This window comes from Columba livia, chromosome Z (assembly GCF_036013475.1).
Source record: "Columba livia isolate bColLiv1 breed racing homer chromosome Z, bColLiv1.pat.W.v2, whole genome shotgun sequence".
Taxonomy (NCBI): domain Eukaryota; kingdom Metazoa; phylum Chordata; class Aves; order Columbiformes; family Columbidae; genus Columba; species Columba livia.
Genome location: NC_088642.1, coordinates 23,522,313 through 23,548,281, shown reverse-complemented (window position 1 = coordinate 23,548,281; position 25,969 = coordinate 23,522,313). Strand labels below are relative to the sequence as shown.

The 25,969-nt window shown below is 39.3% G+C and overlaps 1 protein-coding gene across 1 annotated transcript in view; it reads right to left on the bottom strand.

Moving 5' to 3' along the window:
- Positions 1-23,908, bottom strand: part of GHR (growth hormone receptor) — a 157,140-nt gene extending 133,232 nt beyond the window's left edge. The window contains exon 1 of the mRNA XM_065045124.1: positions 23,892-23,908. The gene's annotated coding sequence lies outside the window, so the exon portion shown is untranslated. The remainder of the gene's footprint in view (positions 1-23,891) is intronic.
- Positions 23,909-25,969: the final 2,061 nt, after the last annotated feature.

Genomic DNA, 25,969 nt, shown 5'->3' with positions numbered 1-25,969 from the left:
TGTTGCTTTTCAGTTTAGAGCTGACTAATCGATCCTTGTCCTGATGTTTTCCTCTTCCGACTATTCTTGGGACAGTTAAACTCTCCTGTGGCTCTCTGGTCCTGTACATTGAATGGTTAGTCATGTTATTAATAAAAAAAAGCTTCCACAACATATATTCTCTGTTGAGGTGGCTTGGTCTAACAACAGTAGCAGTCATGTCCTCCTCTTCTTTCACTGTCACCCAGAGGCTTTCAATGAGTCCAACCTGCTCTCCTGTCTGGAGTTCAGGATCACTGCAGAGTTATATCCTTTACTATTAGATAGTTATATTATATGAGTTACCATCCCCATAAGTCTATATTTTGCCAACAAGGTAATTGTTCTGATCATGTTATACATTTCCTTACTCTTCTTATAATCATAGCATCAGAGGATGTCCTGAGTTGGAAGGGACCCACAAGAATCATTGAGTCCAACTCCTGTCACTGCATGTGACAACCCCAAAATTCATACCATATGTCTGAGGGTGTTGTCCAAATGCTTCTTGAATACTGTCAGGCTGGGGGCCGTGAGTATGTCTGCCCCAAGGGTAACAACTGAACACTACTTTGAAGGTAGAAAAAGGTTGAATTTATGAAAATGGGAAACAGCGATTTTGTGACAGCTTCTTACTAGAGGAAGTGCACATAAACATGTCATATAATGGGTGTATAATATAGCATACGTATAATATAGTAATGAGCATGATCGCTGGGGTGAAGGTCAGTAGTGTTCTTGCTAAAGAGCATGCAGGCAAGTAGTACAAGGCTCTGAATGTTACAGGGCCCTCTTCTTGGCTGTGTCAAATACTTTCAGGGATTATTTCTGTACAAGCTATTTCTAGATGTGGCCTGTGTCAGAGTTTTCAGCTGGCTGGATATCTAAGCAGTTGTTTACAAGTATCAGGATGGTTGAAATGTTATCAAGTACAATCAGAGGGAACTGGAAATGAACCATCTGCTAGTGCTCCACTTATGGGCTATAACTTTGCTGATTAAAAATAAAACAAAAAACCACAATAGGTGAATGTCACTGCCATTGCGTGAAGCTGTTTAAGCATTGTGTTTGCATATGACTTCAGGGATGATATCTAAGGAACACTGGGCTCAAGTCAACAATGACAAATAAAAGCACAATTTAGTTTCACCAACACAGGAAAGAGATACATGGGACTGGCACAAAAGTTTGATAAAAGGCCTCTTTCCCTTGTTTGGCTGTTTGGTCTCTCTGTTCTTTCTGTTTACCTGTTCAATATTACAAAAATCCTCTAAAAAAAATCTTCAAAGAGAAAAAAAAGAGGAAAAAAATTACCCACTTAGGTTTAATTTTGCATATAATGTGTCCCTCTGTATGTATGTGGTTATTTCAAGTGATAAACAATATCTGAACAAATTTAATTTTTAAAATATGTTCAGAGTACAGAAGATTATGACAAGTGAAATTAAAAGTATGAGGAAATACAAGAAATCAACAAGAACACTTTCATGCAGCCAACCTTTTTCTTTTATAACTTTGAAGTAGTGTTCAGTTGTTACCCTTGAGATAGATGTAGCCCTGACATGATGGAGGCCAGCAGCTGAGGATGGGTCTCCGTCACACACCGAGGGCTGAAGGTCTGTTTGCCTCTGCTCTCACTCACTAATGAATCCACACCTGGACAAAGCCCCTGCACAGGAGAGCCACTGGGATATTCCTGTTGGGTTCTTGAAGTTTAATTTGAAGTATGAAACAAGCCATTAACTCTTCCAAGGGCAGGGAAACATAAGGGAGGCTTATTATTCTGGAAACGTCACATGAGAAGTACAGCTGCTTTTATTCGTGGAGCACAGATGCTCTTGGTGACACCCTATAGAAGTGGAATGTCAATGCTGAGATTTTGTAGCTGCGTGAAGGACTGTGACCTCCAAGCCTCATCAACTTATTTGCAGTGGAGAAATTCAGAGTAACGTACAGCTGGGTAGGATGGGTTGCAGTAGGCTCAACAAGAATAATGACAGTAAGATTACTGTCTTCTGGTATATACATATTTCAGTGGTTCCAACAAAACATTGTTGTGGATGCAAATCTATTAACACATTGGGACTGACCCATATTTATTTTCCTCTCCAGATCTGACAATTTTAATGACATTTACAAGAGACAGCAAAACCAGAAACAGACAGAAAGGTTTGAATAACTGCCTAAAAGTGAAATGCAAACACCCTCAACTTGTAGGATCAGGTATGTATCCTACATACATTCTGACAGCTGGGTGACACGAGACACAGGTACACATCACTAACTCCCAACTGCTTGCTTACATGAGCGGAGGGGGAAGGATAATGTTCTTCAGCAGCTTCCCTGAAGTTTTGATGCAGGGGTATAGTCCACCATTTCCAGTTATTGTGTCAAACAAGCATCTCAAACTCTCTCAAACTCTGTATTAAGCAACAAGGAGTTGAGTTTGGGGCGTCAAGACTCAGCTTCTCTAACGGGTGTGGTATTTGTCTCATTTCAGCTTAAAATATATCCATGGCCTGCAAAAATACTTTTCTTTGTGTGTCAAAGTTGTTCTTTACCGGAAATTACTCACCTCCTCCCCAGTGCTTTCCCCAGGTATGTTGGTAGTTACTTTATTGCCTCTCGGATTTCACTTTGCTATTATCAAGCTACTTTAGTCCACTCTCAGAGAGAAGGCGGCCACAATGGTTGATTCTAGTAGGAATGGAGACTCCCAATTGTGCTTTGTATAATACTTTGTTTCTCTAATAATGCTGCTGCTGCACTGACAAAAAAGGAAAACTTTCAGTTCAATGGAAATACTTTTATTCTTTGTTCCTTTTTGTTTGCTTTGTTTTGATTTGTACCAAGACCCAAACATTTTGAAATTTCCAGTGAACCGGATTTCTGAGGAATCCGTTCAAAAACTGCCTGCAAGTATATTGTCACCTTAGTTTTGCTGCCTAAGGTCCCAAGCCTGCGGTTTTGGCTGGTGTGGAGAAACTCAGGTGCTTTTCTCCCATATATTGCATTTGGCTGCCCTAGAATCACAAAATCTGAAATCCCAGTCACAGAGGCAGTGTGGTCTGTCTGCTGAACCTCGTGTGACCTGATTTCTGGGAGGCTCCCAGAAATTCAACCCTGCCTTAGGTTCTGCTGAGGCTCTTCAGCAGTGAAGAGCCAGTTCAGTGAATTGCTTTTTTTGTCTTATTAATGATACCCATCCCTTGCCCAATACATCTTTCTGCCAGTCCTTCCTTTAGAGCAAGCCGCAGTCACTGAAGTGGTGAATGGAGGTGGTGGTTGCTGGAGGAAGGGAGACCACCACCACTGGGGAAGAAGAGAAGCTGTTCTATATGAGGAGCAGCATAGGCAGTGCATTTGGAGCTCCTGACAGGAGTACATGCACCCTAATTCCCCTGAGCATCACTGGCAAAGCCACATCCAGGCATCAGTACTGCCCTCCATTTTTCATCTTGTACTGAATCATATCTTCCCTATTTTAATGAAAATATTTTCACTACATTGCTAAATAAAACAGGACCAGGCAATGAGCTCATTCACTGGGCCATATATAGCACCCACATCACTTAACACGCTACTTGGCATAGTTTTGACCCAAGTCAACAAGTCCTAAATAATGCCAGAAAGATAACACTTGCTGGGTATGTCTTCTGGAAGACAGTATGGAGATGCCTCAACCACCAGGGCTGGCTGCTCTCTGTTACACAGACCTCCAGTGGTGTCCCAGCAGCGTCTGAATCCCCAGGTATGCAGCATAGTACACATCAGGGGTAGGCAATGCATGCCCTCAGTTTCACACCGTGGAAACACTGATGTGGCAGACTGAAACCTGAGCCTTCACGCAATTTTAGCCACCACAGAGAAATAACCATTATACTATATGAGTGCTGGATGGGGGCCCAGAGGAAACCCGTGACTGAAAGCTATGTAGAGTGGACTTTGCCCATCTGTGGCCAGTTCTGTTTCATTTCGTAGTACAGATGTAACCATAGTCATCTGCCTCCTTGGACTGTCTCTAATTAATTTCCATAATTTAATACTCAGTAGGGTAAAAACAAGTGGGGTTTTGTTATACTCTATCCAAACATCTACCAGTTTTCAGTCTATGTAACCCAATCAAAAGCTTGCTTTGAGCCAATGCCCTCAGCTTTTAAATAGTGCTTTGTGTAAACTTCTGAGAGTTTTCCTCCCGGCTGGTGATCTCCAGCCACAGAACTCCTGCCCGCCACGCAGGCACAGCTTTTGGGGATCACAGTTAAGAAGTACACACTTGGAATTGAAAATAGTAGAGCAGCTGTCCTAATTGTCTCAATTGCTTCTTATAGCTGCTGCATCCTACATCAAGCCTTACCTTTTGGAGTCTGTTCCATGTAAAAGGAAAACATTAATGCTTAATTATTATTCTTTCCAAACCTTTGCTAGAATTCTCAGATTCCATCTCTCTCATTCCCCATTTTCAGGTACACAGCTTTGCTTCTGCTCAACTTAATATTTTCTAGAAGACTGACGCTCCTTATTGTCATTTCCAGCCCCCTCTTGTAACTGAACTATAAATTTCAGAGATTTGCTGGAGAAAGAGTCTTTTATCTGGTTACTGATCTGATGATTTCTCTCTGCACTCATGATTGCAATACTTTGGACTCATAGGCTTTTCTATTATCAGAAGTCAGTTAACTCCTTCCCTATTGCGTGGTGGGGGGAAGTACCTTCCTTTCACCATTCTTAAGTTGTTTTGTTTTGCAAGTTTCTTAGAGATATGTGATTGAAAGATCCATCTTAATAAGTATGTTAGAGGAAAGAAGACAATGAAGATATTTGTCAGAAACAAAGATTTAATGCTATTCTGAACTGATTCTTTCATCTACACCATTAAAATAAAAATCGGTGAATCCTTAATGCTAGGAAAGGAGACTGCTCTGAACTCTACTATTTTTTTTTTCTGCCTGTCTCAAATAATGGCCACATCACAGGGCCTGACCATTCACATACACATGAGAGCTTTGCTGCCCACAGAAGTTGCAATAAGAAATGGAGCACCCGAACTCAAGCAGAACCCGAACTTCAAGCAGTGGCCACTGCTTGAAGATATAACACCGAGACATTTACTTAATGAGATAAATAATTACAGGGCTACTTGCTTCCCAACATCTGAGGCCCTTTCCACAGCCTACTTCAAACAGAAAAGCTAAGTTTACAAATATACACAATACTGTATATAGCGTAGTCTAATCCCCATCTATATCCTTTGGGTGGTAATCATCACACTCCTTTTTCCAGCAAAATAAAGGCCACAATTACTGTTACAGAAGTAAAAGTTGATTTTAATGGGAACATTTGTCATGAAACTAAACAAAAACCCAAATATTGCTGCTCAACTGTGCTTTCATTAATAGTAGAATGAAGTAATGAATGCTATTAGTTACAGATTTGCTGCTTGTTTTCTCTTGCGGTTTTATTCACAGACCTTGTTCTTTTGCTAAAATGGGAATGATAAACAGCTGTGGAGCATCCTGGGTCACAAACTGAAACAGCCTCTTTCAAGGCATGTGAAGCTGATAAAACTGCAGAATCAAGTTTAAATCAAAATCCAATGCTGGCAAGCTAGCCTGAAGTATACACACTTGCTCATTTTTCACCTAATTACATTTGATTACAACAGATGAGAATGACTTGATTCTTACTGATAACACCAGAGTAGACGCACTAAATCACTTAGTTCTTTCTCCAGCTATAACAACCTGGATCATTTTCGTGTTGCTCAAAGAGAAGAGGGTCAATTTGCCTCTCAATAACAATGATCAATTTTCTTCTGTATTTCCTAGATCCTTTGTATCTTTCAGACATACACCACTCATCATTTATCCCTAGGTGTTGATTCACTACACTCCAAAGTACAAATTCAGTAGGATCGTTCTCGTTCTTCCCGTTTTTTAATATTAAGGTCTCATTTATCTTCTCTAGAGCGGAGTTTTGTTTCTTCTGCCTCTGAATGTTGCCAGCTCAGGTCATGGTTACTACCTCTTCTCCCCTCCCCTAAATACGTCACTATCTGCAGACGTGATGGAATTCCCCATTGATGTTAGACTTGAAAGTTTATTTTGATATGCTGATGTATCTTTAACTACATTTCAACTCTCTTTTAAAGTATCCGGCTATTCTTCTCCCCATAATCTAGCCTAACAACACATTTTTTAGTGTCTTGAGCTATTGGGAGAAATGTTTCCCTAATTTCTTCAAATGTTCGCTGTTTATTTATCTGTGTTTTGGCCATTTATAGGAAGCCAAGAGCACAGAACAGCTGACTTCCATCTGTTAATGCAGAGTTTTCATTAATAAACCAAACTTCATCCTTGAGAAGGATGAGGCTCCCCTCTTCTACTTCAAAGGCAAAACCCAATATATTTGTATTGGAAGTGAAATGCAGCTTGGAAGAACAGAAATGAAGTGCTGCTGTGACCATTATGGTACTCATTCTTTTCCTTATTCTATTTTGTAAGCATCAAGAATTGGCCCTACTGCTAGGGCTCAAGCAAATCAGGGGCTCAAAACTGGTTAAACAAAAAAAAAAAAAAATAGACCACTTATGTACTTGTAAGCATTGGCAGCAGCGAGACTTGCTAAAGTAATGCCATGACCTGATAATCCTGCCTGCAGGGACAAAAGGTTGTTGGTCCTGTGTATCCTTTTCTGATAATCTCTGCTATTCCATAACATTCTGCTAATTTCACAATGAGATAATGTGTCTTGTGTGTTGCAACTTCACCCCAGAGATACATAATTCATTGGACTGGCAAGTGTACTGTTTGCTGGAGTGATAAATACCAGCAGAGTTCCTAGGTCAGCAGGGTTTGTGGCATGACCTCTGATTACGGCCTGGGCAGAGACTGGGAGCAGCACGAGTGCAGCTTTTCTGGACTCTGCCTTGTGACCAAGGCAACTGAAGGTCATTTAAACAAGACACTTATCCCTCCAGCTAGCCACTTGTTGATTGTCTCCCTGTTTTCCCCTAACAGACATTATTGTACATGATAGTCCTACAACACCTCTGAGAGTTACTGTGAGGGACTAGTGAATACAGTGATTTCCCCTGATGAAGTAGAAGATGTCAGAAGGAGGGACTATTTAATGTCAAACTTCGTATTTGCACTTGGCTCTATCAGCTTGGGTGATTCAGTTGATCCTTCCTCCTATCCCAAGGGTTAGTTAACCCAGGAGGTTTGTCCCATCATATTCAAGCCCCATATCACCACTAACAGCATTTTGCTATGACACATTATACAGGGTGTTTTAAAAAGGTGGACCCAATTTGAAATTGTACACAATTTGTCAGTGTCTGAGCTCCAGGAGAAGTATGGAGTTTCACTGTAGGATACTGTCATTCAGAGCCCTGTTTCTCTGCTGGTGTAGAGCAGCCCGTCCTTCCTGAACAGACAGGTCTCTGAATCCCACCATGGTGAGGAGAAGCCCTGGATCAAGGTTCAGGAAGTGAAGCAGAATGGGAAATGGAAATGAACAAGATGGTCTATAACACAGATCTTGTCCTCAGCTTGAAGGAAAAGAAACAAGAAAAACAGAACCCACAACCCACTAAAAAAAGCCTACACCAGCATAAGAGTGAGGCATAAATGGCTTTCTGATGGTAATTTCAGCATAAGATCACTCATCATTAACAAAATTATAGAAAAAAACAATTTTCTTCTGTGACCAGAGAGATGCTGTGAGGTACAAAGCACTTGGGAGGTGGAGGAGGTGTTAATGGGTGACTTGCCTTGATTAAGTCAGACTGTGAGCTTTGAGCACTTATTTCTTAGGAAATCTTCAAAGACTTAATTCCCTCCACATTCATCTGAGAGCCAGGCTGTTACGCTGGGCTCTGCTTGTCTTTGTAGTGAAGAGCTGTTGTTTGCTCTAAAGTAATGCGTTCTTCCTACTCAGCTTACTTATCGCTATAAACCCTCATTAGTACCTGTGGGCAGTTGGTAGCACCATTCATTTTCCCTTTTAGTGTTCTCCTTGAATTCATCTCCATTTCAGAGCTCTGTTCATCTCTGAGGACAAATATACTCCCAGTTCTTCTGTGACTGAAGAAAGTAATTGCTGTCCTTACAGCCTCCATATCTTCAGTCATCACAAATGCCTGAGGAAATTTTAGAAGCACAGGGCAAGCCCAACTCCATTTCCTGTTGTACAGTTACCCTGACATAGTAAATTTGCTGACCATTACTGTTGCAAGGCCTCCGTAACATGGTCTGTCTCCAGCACTGAGACAGCTGTAGTGTCGAAGTGCGAGTACCTTACATTCTTCAACGCATTTATCCTCAGAATACAGTTTTGACGCAGCAAAGTGCTTTAGCCCTGCTTGTAGATGGGATCTGAGGCCTCCAGAGCGTGTCTATCACCACTGCCTGTGGAGGGGCTGTTGATAACTGCAGAAACCAGAACATGTAAACATGAGTTAGATCCTGTACCGAATTTCTCACTGAAAACCACAGAGGAAGTAATTAGTGATTCAAGGAATTGGACATGAGTAATCTGCAGCCCAAGGTATTACTGAAGGTGTTTGGTAATTTTTCCTATTAGTATATTGACCTTCTCTTTCAGGAGAAAAAAAAAAAAGTGTTTGGTTTCAAGAGGTAGCTGGCGTATTTTGTACTCTGAAGAAAAACTACTTTTCCCTTGCATGTGTTGGTCAAAGGCAAACAAAGTACAGCTTGTTGCAAAAGAAGGTAAGGGGACAATCAGTGCATCCTTTGAGAAAAGACGAAAAGGGAGACCTGAGATTTTACTGGGTTGTTTTCTTATAGTCGGTTGGCCTCCAAGCAAACAAGAAGCACTTGGCGATGAGGGACAGTTATTTCCACTGCACTATCACAAGTCAATGACCAACTAAAAATGGACAAATAAATATACAGATAAAACCTGTAAAGACAAACTGACCCTAAATTAGCAGCAAAGGACTATAGGTTAAAATCATAGGCAACCTCTGGTGCACCTTGGAAACCAATTGCTTAACGTGTATCATCAAAAAGACACAGTATCTGCCATTCAAATTGTACCACACTGAAAGTAGACCATAAACTGGTTTGGGGTACGACAGTATTTTTCAAGATTTTATTGCTTTTTTTCCCATTCTGAGGTAGAATTTGACAGAACAGAGGCAAGACCAACATTCCTGGCTTCCAGCCTGAGAACTCAGCGGAGGAACACCAACCTCGTGGTGCCAGGTCTCTGTTGAAAACCATCACTGTGGTCATTTCCAAGACAGCACTAGCATCAGTCTCATAACTGGACCGTACTATTCTTTCCTAACTAAAAAGAGGTAGCAAAACTGATTTGTTTTAGATCTTAAGGTCAAGATGGGGTAAACTGATCTTTTTTGTCAGTTGTCAGAGATTCTAGGCATTTCCTATTGCAAATACCATCAATCAAAAATACAGTAGTATGGTAACATATCTCCTTTACAGGTGTCCATGTCGGACACTGCTACTCAGATGAACCGTAAAGCTCAGAGCACAAAACACAACTACCTTAGTTTTAATAAATTCACTAAGTAAGCCTGTTAAGTTCTCATCTGGAAGAGACAGAGAGTTTTATGCAAGAGAGAGCACTTGACTGGCTGTTGCAATGTTTGGCACTTGGGATTTTATTGGATGGCACATACAGGAAAAGTCTGTATAACTGGATAAAAATACTACAGAAATTGTTTAGCTTATTTTAAGGCATCTATCCCAAGGGCCTTTAGTGGAAAACCAAAACCAAATCCAACAACAAACACAACCAACCAACCACAACAAAACAAAACCATAACACTAAACAAAAAAACCCCAAACCATGCTATGGAGAAGATAAAATTTCATGCCAAGTCAGACTCAGATATAATGTATATTGAAAATGTAGGGGAAAAAAAAAATCAGACTGATCCTGTGAATTATTGAAGTGTCTATGGTTTGAATGCTTACTCTTAGTATGCATTCATACAAGTCAGTGAAATTAATTTTCAGTAATTGACTAGTGGATTAATATAACAGTATCTCATAACTCTCTGATAAGCAACTTTCAAATGGTGCTTAAAAAAGTCTGTTAAGTAGTCTGCTTGCAACCAGTTGCCAGAGAGATTCTATTTGGAGACGATCCTTAATGAAATTTTTAAAGGGTTCAATTATGATTTTTTTTTTCTCGCCAGAGGAAGGTCAGCAGGCACATCAGTCCTGATATCTTACTATCAAGAGGAAAATAAAACAAATTTCTCCTTGACAGTAAAAGGCCTGGTAAGAGAAAACCTTTATTTCTGTGTCATTCCTTCATCATCTCATCCTAATCTCAATTTGTCTGCACACCCTTCAGATGTTTCTTCTTCAAACTGTACCTGCTCTAGTTAGCCTAAACTTATATTACCAGTTGTCACTGTTCACCCCCACTCTTGGTCCTCTTATCCATCCATGTGTCTTCTGCCTTCAACACCATGACCTTCAGACTTCGCATCTTCCTTTGATCTGGTTCCCCCTACCTCCAAGCCGCCCCCCATTCACAAAGCCTCCTCATTCCCTGAAATCCCTACTTCTATAGATCAAACTATCTTCTCAGGTTTTGGGTTCCTGGTACTCCCATCTTCAATTTCAGAATACGTCTCCTACCCTACAAGACAAACACAGCGTTGCAAGAACAGAAACATCTCCTGTCTTCAGGAGAACAGGCAGTGAGCCTTTGCTTTTGCTCTCACATACTTTAGGCTCTCCAGGGGACTACTTCAGTGCTTCATTCTCACAGAGAATACAAACTTGCTCTTTACTTCAAAATGGACAGTATGGACCATGATTTTTTTTTTTTTTTTTTTTTTTTTTTTTTCCCCTCAGGCTCTTTCACCCTACCATTGCTGGATGCCACTCTAGTTATGAGTAACATTTGTCTGTGGGTATACTTGTCAAAGATTTTGTTTCTATAAGTTTCTAGACATGAGTTTCAGTTAGTTCAACTTCATAATTTGTTATTTCTCTAATAAAAGTGTTTTAAGTTATTGTACATCTGGCATGTAGCTGATGTTTGGTGTGGCTGTTCACTTCCCTCTGTTAATGGATGCCAAGAGAACTGTCTTCTGTCCAACAGGAGAGCTGTCTTCTGTCCAACAGGTCCCTGCCTACACTGAGTACTTCGGTAGCTATGAAGTAGTTTTACCTCTCTTGGTTTCAACTGAGGAACAGTTCTAGGAAGGAGAACAGTGAGTTGAAATTTTCTTTCAACGTTCCACCTTTTTCTAACATTAGCTATCTGATAATTATTTCTCAAATAATTGTCTGGGTAATAGAATACTCGGTCATGGTAAGACTTGAATCCCCTTTTGCTAGACACACATATCATATGCTTTCAACTACCTTGATTGTTTGATATACAACACCTATATCCAAGAGCCTGAATTCTCTACAGAAGACTGCAGAGGAGTGCAGGCATCTTTGAATGGTGATTCTTAGCAGGTAAATTACATTATTTACATTAAGATTATGTAGCCTTACCTTCTAGAGAGCAATCTACAAATGAAAGAGAAAGTAGTGCAGCAGTGCGCTGCATGAAGGTTGTACAGCTACTCAGAGGGAATGTGGTGTATCACAAAGTATCACCAGTGTCTCCACCAGGAGACAAATAGGCTTTACTAGCTCTCATTTAACCATAATTCACCTTGACCTTGCCTGCCTTGCACACAGCAACTACAATGCAGCTCTGTACTATCTCTGGTGCTCTGGGTGGGCTTGTTGCCTCTGGTGTAGCACAACACAGTGCAAATGCAAGAGCTAGTGTGGGCCCAGGTCCTGCCTTCAAGGCAGCACTTCCTCCTAGGAGCCTGAAAGTGTTAACACTCAGGTACAATAAACAGGAGCATGGAGTGAATCTTCAGATGAAAAAGGACAAGGAAGCTGATGTTCTCTAGAGGAATCAATCCTGTCCCTTGGGATCAGGTTCAGCATCAGCTGTGGCATACCTGGGCTGCCATCCCATGAAGTGCACTTGCATTGCTCTCCCAGCTTCCTAGAATTGTGGGGATCAACACACTACTAAGCCAAGCCAGCTCCAGGCATTCGTATGGGATTGCATTGAACTTATAAGCATCCAGGACTCAGGAGGGTTGAGTGGGGAGGGGCAAGGTGGGGTGTATTTGCACACTATACTCCCCAGCACTCCTGGGCTTCAAAATGAGAAAATGAGACTGGGAGGTACTTGAACGGGCTTGCCAGAAATCAGAATGATTCTCCCAGGGCTTTCAGGTTCAGGTTTTTTGTTGTATGATGGTGATGACACTGGTCCTGGAGGTGAACTGGTACGAGAGACAGCGAAACTGTGCTTATGCGACACCTGAACAGTCTTTCCACATGTCACATAAATAATGTGCACTCCATTTAACTAATAGTTGACTGTTGTCAGAAGCACATATTCTAGAAGAGTATTCCAGCTAACATGAAAAAAAGGAAAGAAAACAAACATGAGAGTGGACAGAGTATTAACAAAAAATCACTTAAGTAAAAAAACAAAACTAAACAAAACCCCCTAACCCAGCAAAAAAAACCCTAAAATACTATTGTTGTCAAAGATAGAAAATAAAAATAATAATTTCAGGAATCTTCAAAGGAGAAAGGATGTGAAAAATAAAGTTTCCGACCTGTCCCATGAGAAAACAGTCTCCTTTATAGTCAAACATTTATAATCTTTTTATAATCAAGTGCATTTTTCTGTGGAAGTGGTATTTTCTTGCATCTTCTAGATGCAATCTAATCATTAATATAAAATGCAATTTTTCTGATTCTTCACATTAGTTTATTGTAGAAAAAAAATTATTAAAATATGTTTGTTGATTGTTCACATAATATGTAAATAGATGTTAATTATAGCCACTTTCTGGAGTTTCCTGGGAGTCTTTTTGGTGTTACACATGAGGAGAGTAACATACTGGCCTTTACCGGGGCACATATGTAAAGAATTCAGCTCGACTGGCACATCCTGTACTTTGGAAAGGACTGCCCTACTGTTTCACAGTGAAGCTCACGCATATATGAAAGAATGAACCATGTGTGTTATTTCAAAGGACGAGGCTAACAGTAAGAATTCAAACAGATAGCTGTAAACTTAGTAAAGTTAGGATTAGTGCAGACTGTGGTGGCAGTTGATTCCAGACTGCAGCTTTGTGGATTTTCATTTTATACTAAGAAAACAACCACACTGGACCACTAATGATACAGTCCCTGTTTTCTGGGTCCCCAGCCTGAGACAGCCAGAGTCTGATTTCTTAGATGCTGACAAGACAGCACAGCTGAAGCCAGCAGAACCTGTGAGTGACTGGTAGCCACAGGACAGGTCTTCAACATCTCAGGTGAAGTAATAATGGTAATAATAACGAGGTGATAATAAGGCAATAATAATGAGGTAATAAAGCACTTAGTGTAGAGGTTGCTTCTGTAAATACCAGGGTAAATATTTATGAAGTTTCAACTACCGTGTCTGGGAGCTGGAAAGGCCAGCTAATCTGTGTTTGTAGGTTATTCAGATCCTGTGGTAACAAGCAGCAGAGAGAAACCTAAAGTAAAAGAACTAACTTCATTGTGGATATGAGGTTCAGATTGCATGTATTAAGCAAGGCAAAGTCACTTGGTGAGAGAGGGGAACGGAACTTTCCATTCACAACATAGAAGTACCTTTTCCTAGAGAACAGGTAGCTTGCTTTCTTTCGCTTGAGGAGAAGTTCCAAGTGGCTTCCTCTGAGCATGGAAGTGAGTTGTTCAGCTGAGTAACAATGGTGCTTATGCTTTGCCACATCCCATTCTATATCACCATACTGCAAGCAGTGGGCATACAGACAGATTTAATGTTGGTTACTTCTGTTCATTCCAACTTTTAAAAATTCAGACTAATAAATTCAGATAAAATAATCAATATTGTCAAGAAATAAGAGAGCTGGACCCTTACATGAAATCTCTTACCCCCAAATGCTGCAGAGATAACACTAACTGCCTAATCCACATAGTAAGTATTAACTAATATAGCCATTTCAATTAATTATTAATTGTATTTCTACTTAATTTATATACAGGATGTAAGATATCTAATATGCACTATATAACGTATTAAACATTTTATGCTATTTTAATTTTTATAGAAATTTATTTGTATTATTTAGAGTAATAACTGAATATAAAATACTCATTAATTTGTTTCTATTTTCTTAATAACATTTTCCTCCTGGAAAAGACACAAATATACAGCAACTATGTGCCTGTACCCATGGAAAGTATTAGTCTCAGATCTAGTTTCAAGTGTACAATACTTCTGAACAACATACAATGAGAATACGAAACAGGAAAAGAGAATTTCAAGACAAAGCTGAACTAAAAAAGAAAAACAAAAAAGACAAAAAAAAGAAGAAAAGAAAAAGTACATATGGTTCCAAGACTAAATTTAAAACTTTTTGCCAGTTATCCAAAATTAAGACAGAAATTCAGCCTGCCTGTATGCCAGTTATAACACTGTTACAGTTATCAAAGTAACATCACTGACTATGGTGTGTGATGAAAAATTTTCATTGTTCATTTTGTTGGTTTGAGGTTTTTTGTAGCACACACAAGTTAAATGGCTTTTTTTTTTTTTTTTCCCTAAAAAACGTTTTTAGACAACTTCAGAGAAAACATGCTGGCATATCAGTGGCACCAAACTGCACCCTTCCGGATGACTGGGCTTTTTGACACAGGAGCACATTTTTCTCATAAGAGTTTGCAGATCCTTGAGTGGTGCTTATATTCACACAAAAAAAAAGTAGTACAAGATAAGCCATGGCATGTGTGTCTTCCTCCAGTATAAATGCTTTCCATTCAATTGCAGCCATAAATATCATCATAACAATTCTCGAGGCAGTGGAACAACTGCAGTGCTAATTAAAAGAAGGATCCTAAAGGGTTCTTGCAATCAATCGAAATTATTGCCACAGCCTGTTATTTAAACTCAGGCTTGTCAATTCTTTGACTTTACTCCTGTTACATGGCAGAATACTTGACTTCTGACAAATTGCTATTTTGACATATTATTGAAAGAAGGAAATTTTCAAGCTGGTAGCAGCTCAAAATATTTCGTATACTGCTAACCAATGGCATTGCTAGGATTTTATGAATGTATTAACAATGCACAGCTTGGCATGTCTCCTTTCTACCATCTTGATGACAACAATATTGTAGAACAGTCTACTTGTCTAGCAGCTTAAATGGTCACAAACAGTAAAACAAGCCAATGAGGAAAGGATGATAATCACTATCACTATCTTCTCTGTGTAACCTACACTGTGCATAGTGTAGCTTTGTGCAGTAGACAGCTGACGTGTTTCAAGCATAAGAAATACTACAGGTAATTTCGGTTAATTTTTTGCATACGGAAGTATTTTATAAGCTCAGGCTACTCCAAAATCTCTCTTTTCTGTGCTAAAATCAGTGGCAATTGCATATAATATTGGAAGACAGAATTCATTGTAATGTGTGGTGCAGTGACTTTGTGACTCTTTTGGAGATACATGTGCTTGACTCACTGTTGAGTGTGATATGGTCACTGCTGTGCAATGCTTACGAGGGTCTGACTCATTGCATGATCAACAGGAGAACTGCTCATAGGCCAATTACTACTGCAAATGAGATTAGGCACAAGATTTTGTTTTCCTCTTGCTGGAAATTGCATATTCTCTAAAATCTCAGTAGAGAAAAAGTAAAAGTCAAGTTGCGGTTAGTGTTGTAATAGAACTCAGTAGAAACAGATACAAGAAATAAGCGACAATAAAACCTAGGGCTTAGCCCTACATATGAATTTGTACCTGGGGACTTCCCCATCTGACAGGCAGCCTTTTGGTTGTTAACAAAGGGTGAGAGTGGAGGCTTGATGAAGCACTGACATGGCTAATGGACTGACAAAGTACATTTGTACTATTTTGCTATCTGCCCTTTGATATGGTGCATGGATCTCCCTCTTGAAGGCAGAGTAGCTGCCTTGCAGCCACGTATGTGGAATGGGGCTGATGTAACTACTTAGTGATGGGGAGTATAAACCCTTTCACAGACTCCAAAAGAAGTGCCTCATCAATCATATAGCCAGCACTATAAAATGAGCACCAACATATTTTCTGAACAACTCCTCTTAGGAACAATAAATGCTGATGAAACTGTAGAATGAAATGCATTTCTCTGTAATTGTTCTATTTTCAAAATTCATCTTGAGGGCCTTCACAGGTGCTAGATATCCACACTTCACATCAGAAAAAGGTGGGGTTTATTAAGTACATGTGATAATGTATTTTCTAAACATATTTTGAAGCTGTCACGAACTCTCCCAGAACACAAAGAACTTCAGTTTGTGGATAGTATCTTTGAAACATTCATATCTGTTTGTGTTTGTATAATATATATGTTCATATCTGTATATGTTAGGAATAAAGTTCAAATACATTTTCAAAGTTATTTTAGGGGACATAATACTGTATGAATATGTATGTGCTATAGCTTTCATAGAGAGAAAAGGCATGCATATCCCTTTTCAGCTACGGGCTACACAGTGACAGTGGAGCAAATTACTCCAGTTATCTGAGAGTACAACATTAAGGTTTGCATATTCGTTGGAGAAGGAGACATCAGAAGGATGACAAGCGCTGCTTGTTATGAGACCAGGTAATATTTAAGCTGATGACAACATTGCACACAAATACAAATAAACTAAGACACTGTCCCGAGCAAAAGCTTCAACTGCAGCTGGAAAGACTTTTGCATTAGAAAAAATAAGCAAAAAAACTTTAATTCATATTGCTGACATACCTGTGTCTTAGATTTAAAATTGTAGAAGGTATGTAGTTGTGAGATAAGCCCTGTGCCTTGTGTTTTTAAATGTACATTTAAAGAATTACCATGGAACAAATCACATTTCACACATAAAATCTAAGAGAGTATTTGCCCTAGAACACAACATGTTCCAGCAATGTGACAACTGGAGAAAGCCATCAACTCCTGTTGTGAAACATAGACACATGATAGTTTGAATTTCCTTCTTGGAACTTTAAGGTAATCCCAAACATTCCCCAGCGTAATAATTAACATTACTGCTTCATCTCATTCTCACCATGTGCCCAAGCATGTACCTAAACAAGTTGAAGCCCCCCAATATTAAATGCTCTAACCTGTTTAACACTGGGGAGTGATTTTCAAAGGTAGCAAAATTACCTAGCAAGTTGGTCCTGAAACACTGGGACTCCTACATTTGATCATGCGTGACTGTGTAAGCTTAAGAAAGCATCACGGAGAAACCTCAAGCATCTTATTGTGTCTCCCCACAGGACCAGAGGAAAGCTGGAGCAAGTCCCAAGGGTGCTGGAGAGGAGAAGCCACAACCAAACATCATCCTAAATTCTTTAGTCATGCAAACTGCTTCTGGCTATCCTTGAACATGACTGAGAGAGGAGCTCAGTGAGGGAGCCGTAAGTGAAGAAAATGTCTCCAGGTGTGTTTTAAAGGCATTTGTCTCCAAGCAACAGAAAGACCATATAAACTCTAATCAATTTATTACTGTAAAAGCTCAAAACCAGAATGTGTCTGGCTTGAGGACTAACAGAACAGTAGAAAAATACCTAAGAACAATAAAAATGCCAGGCTAGCATTTAAATTAATCAGTAGAGCCAAGGACCTTGGGTGTGATTGCCTTGCAACTCATATGGGTCAGCGTGAAATGGAAAAGGAATTGGTCCTTGTTGGGGCACACGGAGGGATATCAGGTGTTGACTTATTTCAGTTTCATGTGTTGAGGAGGTGACTGTGACACTCAGATGAGAGGTGCTCCTGTGGCAGTAATGCAGTGATGTTTAAATGTACTCCTTGCAGCCTATTAACTACATTCACATGTAATAATAAAGGACATTATATAGACAACTATAAGCAAAGGGGAATTAGTAATTTAAAAAAATATGATACTACAAATTTCAAGTCATGTGTGTGTCACCTCTTTTTGACCCTTAAAAGTGTGTCTCACATTGTAGTTTGTCAACAATGGTAGCAAGCTCCTCAGCTGTTGTTAGCCGCATCCAGGCAGGGGTACAAGGGTGAGGCACTATGCTTGGCTTATATGCACATAAGACACCAGAACTGGGATAGGTAGACAGATTGCCTTTTTGACTTAACATTCTGTTCTGTTATTTTTCCTGGAAGATTTAGGAAGGGTCCCAGAAAGAGACTACATGAAGCTCATAAGTTGCCAGGTTCCTCAAAGTTTTGAACCTGAGTTGGTGTTAACACATAGGAAGAGGTCAAGTCACCTCATGGAGGGCAGGGGACAGGGACTGCTCCTTGTGCAGCCACGGTTTGGCTTGTCAGCCCTACAGGTCAGGTGCAGTGAGTTGTCACTGTCTTGTCCCATGGGCTGGAAACCTGCTCAGAAAATGGTGCTGCAAAAGTGCTTGGAGGTGACTGTCTCCCCAGTCACGGCATGGCCAGCCCCACACAGGACCTGGCTCAGAGGGTTTGCTGGGAGAGAGGATGGTCAAAGGGTGGCCCACACCTCCCAACAGCTTGGCTGTCACCCTGGGGCTCAGACAGCCCTCACTTGCCTCCTTCTCAACTATGGTCTCTGCAGTACCTGCAGGAAACAAGTTTTGTGAGACGCTCAGTGTTGCCCGTTCTGCTGTTCTGGCTGTGGCAATTCATCAATAACCTATTGGTCCAAGAACACATGCTGACCCACACTTGCAAATTTAAAATTTCATGAAAAAAGATACATTTCCATGAAGATTTCTGCAAGAGGGAATAAAGGAAGGGTAGGTGCCGAACTCTCCTCTCTAGTGACCAATGGCAGAACCTGAGGGAATGGCAGGAAGATGTGCCAGGGGAGGTTTAGGTTGGACATTAGGAAAAGGTTCTTCCCCCAGAGGGTGGTGGAGCACTGGAACAGGCTCCCCAGGGAGGTGTCACGGCCCCAAGCCTGACAGTGTTCAAGAAGAGACTGGACAACATCCTTAGACACATGGGGTGAACTGTGGGGTTGTTATATGGAGGGACAGTAGTTGGACTCAATGATCCTTGTGGGTCTCTTCCACCTCAAGACATTCTATGATTCTATGATTTTCAAGTATTTTTCACTATGCTTAGATTGTATATGTTAAAATTAAGTGACGTTTCAGGTCTTATTACACTTGCTCCACTAGTATTCATGAAGAAAACAAACTTCAGCAATTGTGGATGTAATATTTATTCCAAAGAACTTTTCACACTAAGTTCAATGAAACTATTTTTTCTTAATGAATGAAATCACAGTCTGTCCCTCAGAAGACTCAAATACCTGCAAACTCAGGGGCATTATAAAATCTGTATAAAGCCTATATTTGAATCAATCACATACAAAAGTGTCATCAAGATTCTGCCCACTATTTTCTCTGAATTCCTCCATTAGTAGGTAGATGAAAACATATCTTAAGGTCAGAGTGACTGACTTGCTAGTGGAGTACATGTGTTGTCCAGACCAGCATACGTTTGTTGAAATTCACAAACACTTCAAATCAATTAATTATGTAGATAATTAAATATGCAAATATACTCTTACCAAATCTGTTATTTCAAAGATTAAGCACAAGCTAGTATAACACTATTTCCTGAATATTCAGGCAAATTTTAAAGGTAATTGTTTCCTCTAAAATTAGGAAATGGTGATGTATTTAAATTAGGTTGACTAATACATATAAAACTTAATAAAATTGTTATTTATACGAAAAGCTAGCCAACAATACTGTGGGTGCCTTTGTCTGGCACTCATCAGCTGCAGATTACCGTAAGCCAAACCACAAAACTTGTGATAAAAACCTTTCGTTTATGCATGACTAGTACTACATATTTGAAATATTCTGTCACAGTTAGGGTACTTTCTTGAACACTGCAAGCAGTTAGAAATGTTCTTGTGAAGAAATGACATGAACATCTATTTCTCTGTTCAATCTATTTCACTCTCTTCTCTAATTCTCCCATTATATTGTTCCTGGACTCTTTCCTATCTCTTGATTCGTTGCAATTAGAGTTACGGACTTACAGATCCTTGCGGTCCACTTTATCAGTTTTTGTTCTCAATTCTTTGTTCTTAGCAATGTAATAAATGGCTAGTTTATATTAGCAAGAGAGAAGAGAAATTACACGGACACCAACAGCTACATAATGCAGAAGGAACTGAGAGCATGCATTTGTTCTGGCATTGTATATGTAGACAAAGATAAGAGAATGGCATCAGAAACTGAAATACCAAGTACCAGACTTAGGCAGAGAAATTATTTAGTAATCAGTGACACAAAAATACTATTTCTTCCTAATTGAAAGGTGATATATCTCATTTCTATACTACCTTTCTTCCCCAAAGTGCAAGAAAATATTCAATTTTATTTTAAAATCAAAAGTTCATACATTGCTGAAGTTGCTAATACCTGTTCTGTCTGATCACATTCCATTGCATACATTTATTTTTTTATGACATCTGGATTTTACAATTAAGTATGGCAAGCATGAATAAGAGCTCTAACAAAGCACTTGATCAAAGGCTAAGAGCTATGACCTCTCAATTTGTCTCATACTCCTGTTTCAGAAGAAATTATTTTGAGTAGCAGTATTCAGTTAAAAATACTTAAAAATTCAGTTAAAAAAAATCAGTTAAAAATGCTTAAAAATACTTAATATGACAAATAGAAAACTAGAAATCTACTCCTGACTTTTTCAGTAGTTCTTTACATGACTTTGGATCAATCACTGATTCACTGTTCTTCCCTTCATCTGCTTATGATATGAGCTCTTCAGGGCAGGGACTGCCTTCTACTCTGGGGTCTTGCAATCGCAATGCTTCTCTGTCACATTGGATGCTGATGGGCACTAAGGATGAACCTTATAGTCTGGGATGTCTGAGCTTTCTGAAAGCAAGCACCACAGGGCAGTCAGAACCCACGATTTACTAGAGACCAGTTTTTCTAACTTGCTGACAGCAACTGAAGAACAACAAACAAGGACATCTGATGATTTAGCAATTTTAATTAGAAATGCAATAATGGCACCACTTAATGACAAATGTGATATCAGCTGGCTGAATGCTAGTGGTCTTCTAATAGCACAGCATTATTTAGGCTGTAGATAAACAGATAAACTATGTTTCATAATTTTAACGAAAATTGTTAAAAATAATGAAAAATTAAACTGCTTATTGTTTCTGTTTTATGAGGCAAGAACCAAATGAAACATAAGTGTTTGAGCTCTCATTCTAGCCACTCAAGAATCTGATTATTGCTTCAGAAAATAACCTGGACATCATCATCTGATATAACCACCTTGCTGTTCAGGTAGTTAGTGAGCTCTGGGTGAATTCTCTACAGCCATTCCAAACCACAGCTAAAGAAAACTGTGCGGTAACGTGAGGATGAATAGCTGAGTATCTCTCAGATTCTGGCATAGTGAAAACACATTCCAGTTCTTAGGATTTGTGACAAAGTTTTAAGGCCGGATTCCTAAATACCAGTAAAATGCATACTAGAGGTTTTTGGGAATTTCATCGGGAGTGGTACAAATCGCAGTGTTGGGACTACGTGAGCTATACAGATTTCCTTTCAGCACTTTAGTCTCACTGTAGACAAAAGCAGAATTAAAGAGGGTAGATTTCATGAAGTTTTCAAAGGATTTCACGATTACAAAGGCATGATTATGGTCCTGCATAATTTTTAATTTACTTGTGTAATGTGTAAAAGCTCCTGAAGACTTCCCTTTTGGTTTTATGACAGATGTCTTTCAAAGATATTTGATTGTATAACCTAAGAAACCATAAATAGAACTTGGATCAAATGCAGCTCTGCAGGAATGAGTAATCCTGAGTATTTCAGACTTTTCAAATCTTTTAAAAAATAGTAAGCTCTGAGATAAATGTGACTTAAACAATATCCCATCAAAAATAGTTCCAGTTCCTAGACAGAGCAGCTTTTGTTTAGAGCTAAAGGTAAGTAAATTTAATATTTTTTTTTACATCAAATTCATCAAAATGAATGTAAAATATACATGAAAATGAGAGTCTTTCAACAAACAATTTTGATTAGAAAAAGAAACATGAGGTAAATTTTGAAATTGCTGCAAATGAAATATCTGATTTCAACATGTCTAAACCAGCCTTTTCAATTTTTTAACTCAAAATGATATAATATGTCTACAAGCTCTTACATTTTTTTTTTTAAAAAGGAGAAAAACACAGAATTTTTTATAAAAAAGGGCTCAGTAGGCAGGAAAGTAAATGAATCATTATGTTTGTGGATATAGATTTTTAGTAATTTGATGTTGATTCAAAACAAAAATTTTGCTGGTTTATTTTGTAAGAAATCAGAAAATCTTCTTTTTCAGATTCACCCAAACAAAATCTCCCTTTTGCCTTTTTACCTCTGAAAGTTTTCTTTCTGACATGGAAAGAGAGATCACTACATTAACCACGCCAGATTCTTAATATTGAAGAAACCAGCTTCCAAAATGGGAAATTTATGTCTAAAAAGACCTAAAAAAGTATACTTGCAATATTAGACTGAACAGACACACTGTAACCATCATGAAGCCCAGGCACTCCTGTTTTCAGTGTGTAGACAGACTGCAGCTTCTGTATACTTAAGATGAACTTTAAATACCCTATCAGTGATAGTTTAAAACTGTCTGAATATACAGTACTGCAGCCAGGATATTTACACAGAGCTGTAGCTTTGACTGAGCCAAGAAATTCATAACATTCCTGAACACACCTCGTGTTTCGACACTGACCCGCCCTGGAAGCACTGGATTTACCTTATATCAAGCATGTCACACCTGTGCAGCTTCACTGTGGACCACAGCTCAAGCAACAAGATGCCCAGTGTGATACTGGGATAGCTCAAAATCAGTTGGGTCTTGGAAATAACACTGATAGGATCTCCAGAAGGTGATTTAAAGAAAATCATTTTAACATGATGCGATTAGCAGAAAAAAAAAGCTAGATTCCTTCTCTTAAATGTAACATCATCACACCATCTCTTTGACCCCCAGTTGGCTCTGTGTAGAGCAGAATGCAATTAGGAGATAACTAAGAGCTTGCTTGTGTTGTTTACCTAGCAGGCTAATGCTATTTTAAATGTTATACACTTAATTTGTTTTTCCAAGTAATACCACACATACCACACCACATTTATATATATATATATTTTTTTTTTTTTCTGCTAATCCTAGTGTAAACTGTTATGCACAAACACAAATCTAAAATTATTTTCCCATAAGAAAACTTTCAGTGAAAAGGGGAGAAAAAGGCATTAAAAAAATTAAATATGAGATTGCTAGGCATATTGCAGAATTGCCATGGAAAGAACTTGAAGGCTTGCTAGTTCATCTTCCTCTATTCTTTTACATGGCTTTTGAAAATCAGAAATATATTTTCATCTGTGGAGATACTTTGCATTATGTAGATTTGTTAAAACTTTGTCCCCCTGGCCCCTTTCTCCCCTCTCACTATCTGCAATGCAGAAGGAGAAAGAGCACATGGGAATGAGAGAAAAGAGAGAAAGATACAGTCATTCACCACGTGTGCTGCAGCCTCAGCCCAGACAGCAGGTCAGACTGGACGTGGTGGTTTCGTTGGCTAAGCCGCAGGGAACACAGTCCCTCCCATCTCACTGGCAAAGAACGTTAAGACGGGGGAAGAAAGTTTTCTGGTAGGTCCATTGCTCCAGAAATGCCAGTTTTGGATTTCTCATGCTTTGCTCCACAGCTTCCAGTGCTGACCACCACTAGGTTCAGGCTTTGTAGCCTTGGATGGGGGCTTTGTAGCCTGAATCTCTATAGAAATCTTTGTCCTCCTACCTTAACTCTGCAGGGCTGGGAAAGTCCCATGGCGTATCTCCAGTAGCAGCTGCAGAGCCGTCCATCTGTCCTGTGCCTACTCGGAGCCAGACAGATGGAAGCTGGCTCCCATTCAGAAGTTGTATAGCAATGCTAAGACCTCTCTTGGACTTAGACTAAAAGTCTTGAGAGGGATAAAGCGTATTACCTTGGACTCAGTGGCATGTTTACAGGAGTTCAAGGGTTCCTGACCAGAGCTGGTCTGTGTCCGCCTGGCCAGAGTGGGGGTGAGAGAGATATGTCCTATCTGCATCCACCTAAGTCAACATGCCCCCTGCATGGCCTTGGAAGGGGGCTGGTTACACAGTGTGACACAAAGCGATTATTTAATCTCAGGGGGCACATTCTTTGGTGGCTTTTATTTTGTTTTGAGGGCTTAGAAAAAGAAGTAATTTCTCTCTCAGGATTTGTGAAGCCCATCAGGTTTGTAATCAGTGTTTGAATGCTCTCTGAATGACATAAGGGTTTTATCTCTTGTGTGCAGGGGTGCAGTCAATGCAAAGAGACTGGCCCAGAGGCCCAGTTCAAAAATATGTTATTTGGAAAGGGCTCTCAACAGAAATAAACTGTTTGTTTTGGTTAGTTTTCCACTCCACATAAAGCCTTCAGTGGTCTGCTGAGATAGAATTGTCACCCTGCCAAGTTTAACATTTCCACACTCTGGAGAAATCTGAGATGCTGAGTCTCGGGTAGTGAAGTAAACAGCTTATTTGAATGAACATGGACAGAGATCTCCAGTTCCAGGGATACCTACTGGCTTTATGGTTAATGTATGTCAGCTGTCACTATGCTGTCTTCAATTTGTCACACACTGCAAAAATCCTTTGGATGTTAATGGTATATGCATACATTAAGCATTTATTCTGACAAGGGAGAACTCATTCTTTGATCAAAGCTCAGCCACTTTATATTATACTTATGCATGCTCCCTATCACAAAATGTTAATATTTTGAAAGGAGCAAGATATTTTATCTCCCTAATGCTTGGATCAGAAAGAAAAATGAAAAGCTGAAGTGAGCTCCCTCAAAAGCAAACTACATCAGGCATGAACTTTTTCTGGAAGATGGGTCTTCTCCAAAGTTCTGACCATGCAGTTGGGAGAGTTTCAGGTAATACAGATCTCCATGAAGCCACATGTATGAACAGCAGAGGAGAATTTAATCCTGATCCAAGTTGCTGTTAAAATAATGTTAATTCACACACAGCTTTTGTCTTTTGGGTAATGAATAAAAAATTGCAAGATTATAAAAATATTAACATAGAATATCAGAGTAGTAAGAGTAATCTCTGATATTCCCTGTTCCTTGGCTTTTTCTTTTTTTTTATAATTTCACTGAATTCATTCCTCTCAGGATACTGAAATGTTAAAAGTTTACCTAGTTTCAGAAAGGGGTTGAACTTGAAGAGAGAAGGGCTGTGAACACATCTTAGACAATGTATCTTGAACATGTGGAAAACACATTTTTTTTTCCTTTGCATGATCATTTATACACATATACATTCAGCACTGTGTCCATAACAAGACTGTGACTTTGGAGAGGCATAAGGGGCTGACAGACTGCCTTCCTGGCAGGACAGATTGCCTATCTTTATCACAAAGACAACAGAAGCATTTTGAAATGAGGTGGTTTTGGTTTAATGAACACTGTTGCTACTGAATTGTATGCAGATTGTTCAAAACAAAATAAACCAACCCTGTGATTCATGTTTTCAACCTATAGCAGCAAGGATTTTTAAGATCAACATGTTTTCGAAGAAGGAAAAACCTGAAGCATAACCATTCATTGAAAATATTCTCCACTGATATTACTTCAAGCATGGACTTCACTGAACATTAGTGGGTTGTTGCTAAGAAACATTGATATATGACACCCAATTATGTTACTGACACTGAATTTTTGCTCCTTATCATGTTATAGCTTGGTTGAAAACAGCTGTAATTACACTATGAAAGGAAGGACAGGTAGCAGCCTCTTTTCAGTACCTTTTGTATTCAAGTTACAGAATTTTTACTACATGCTTGTAACAGTTCTGCAAT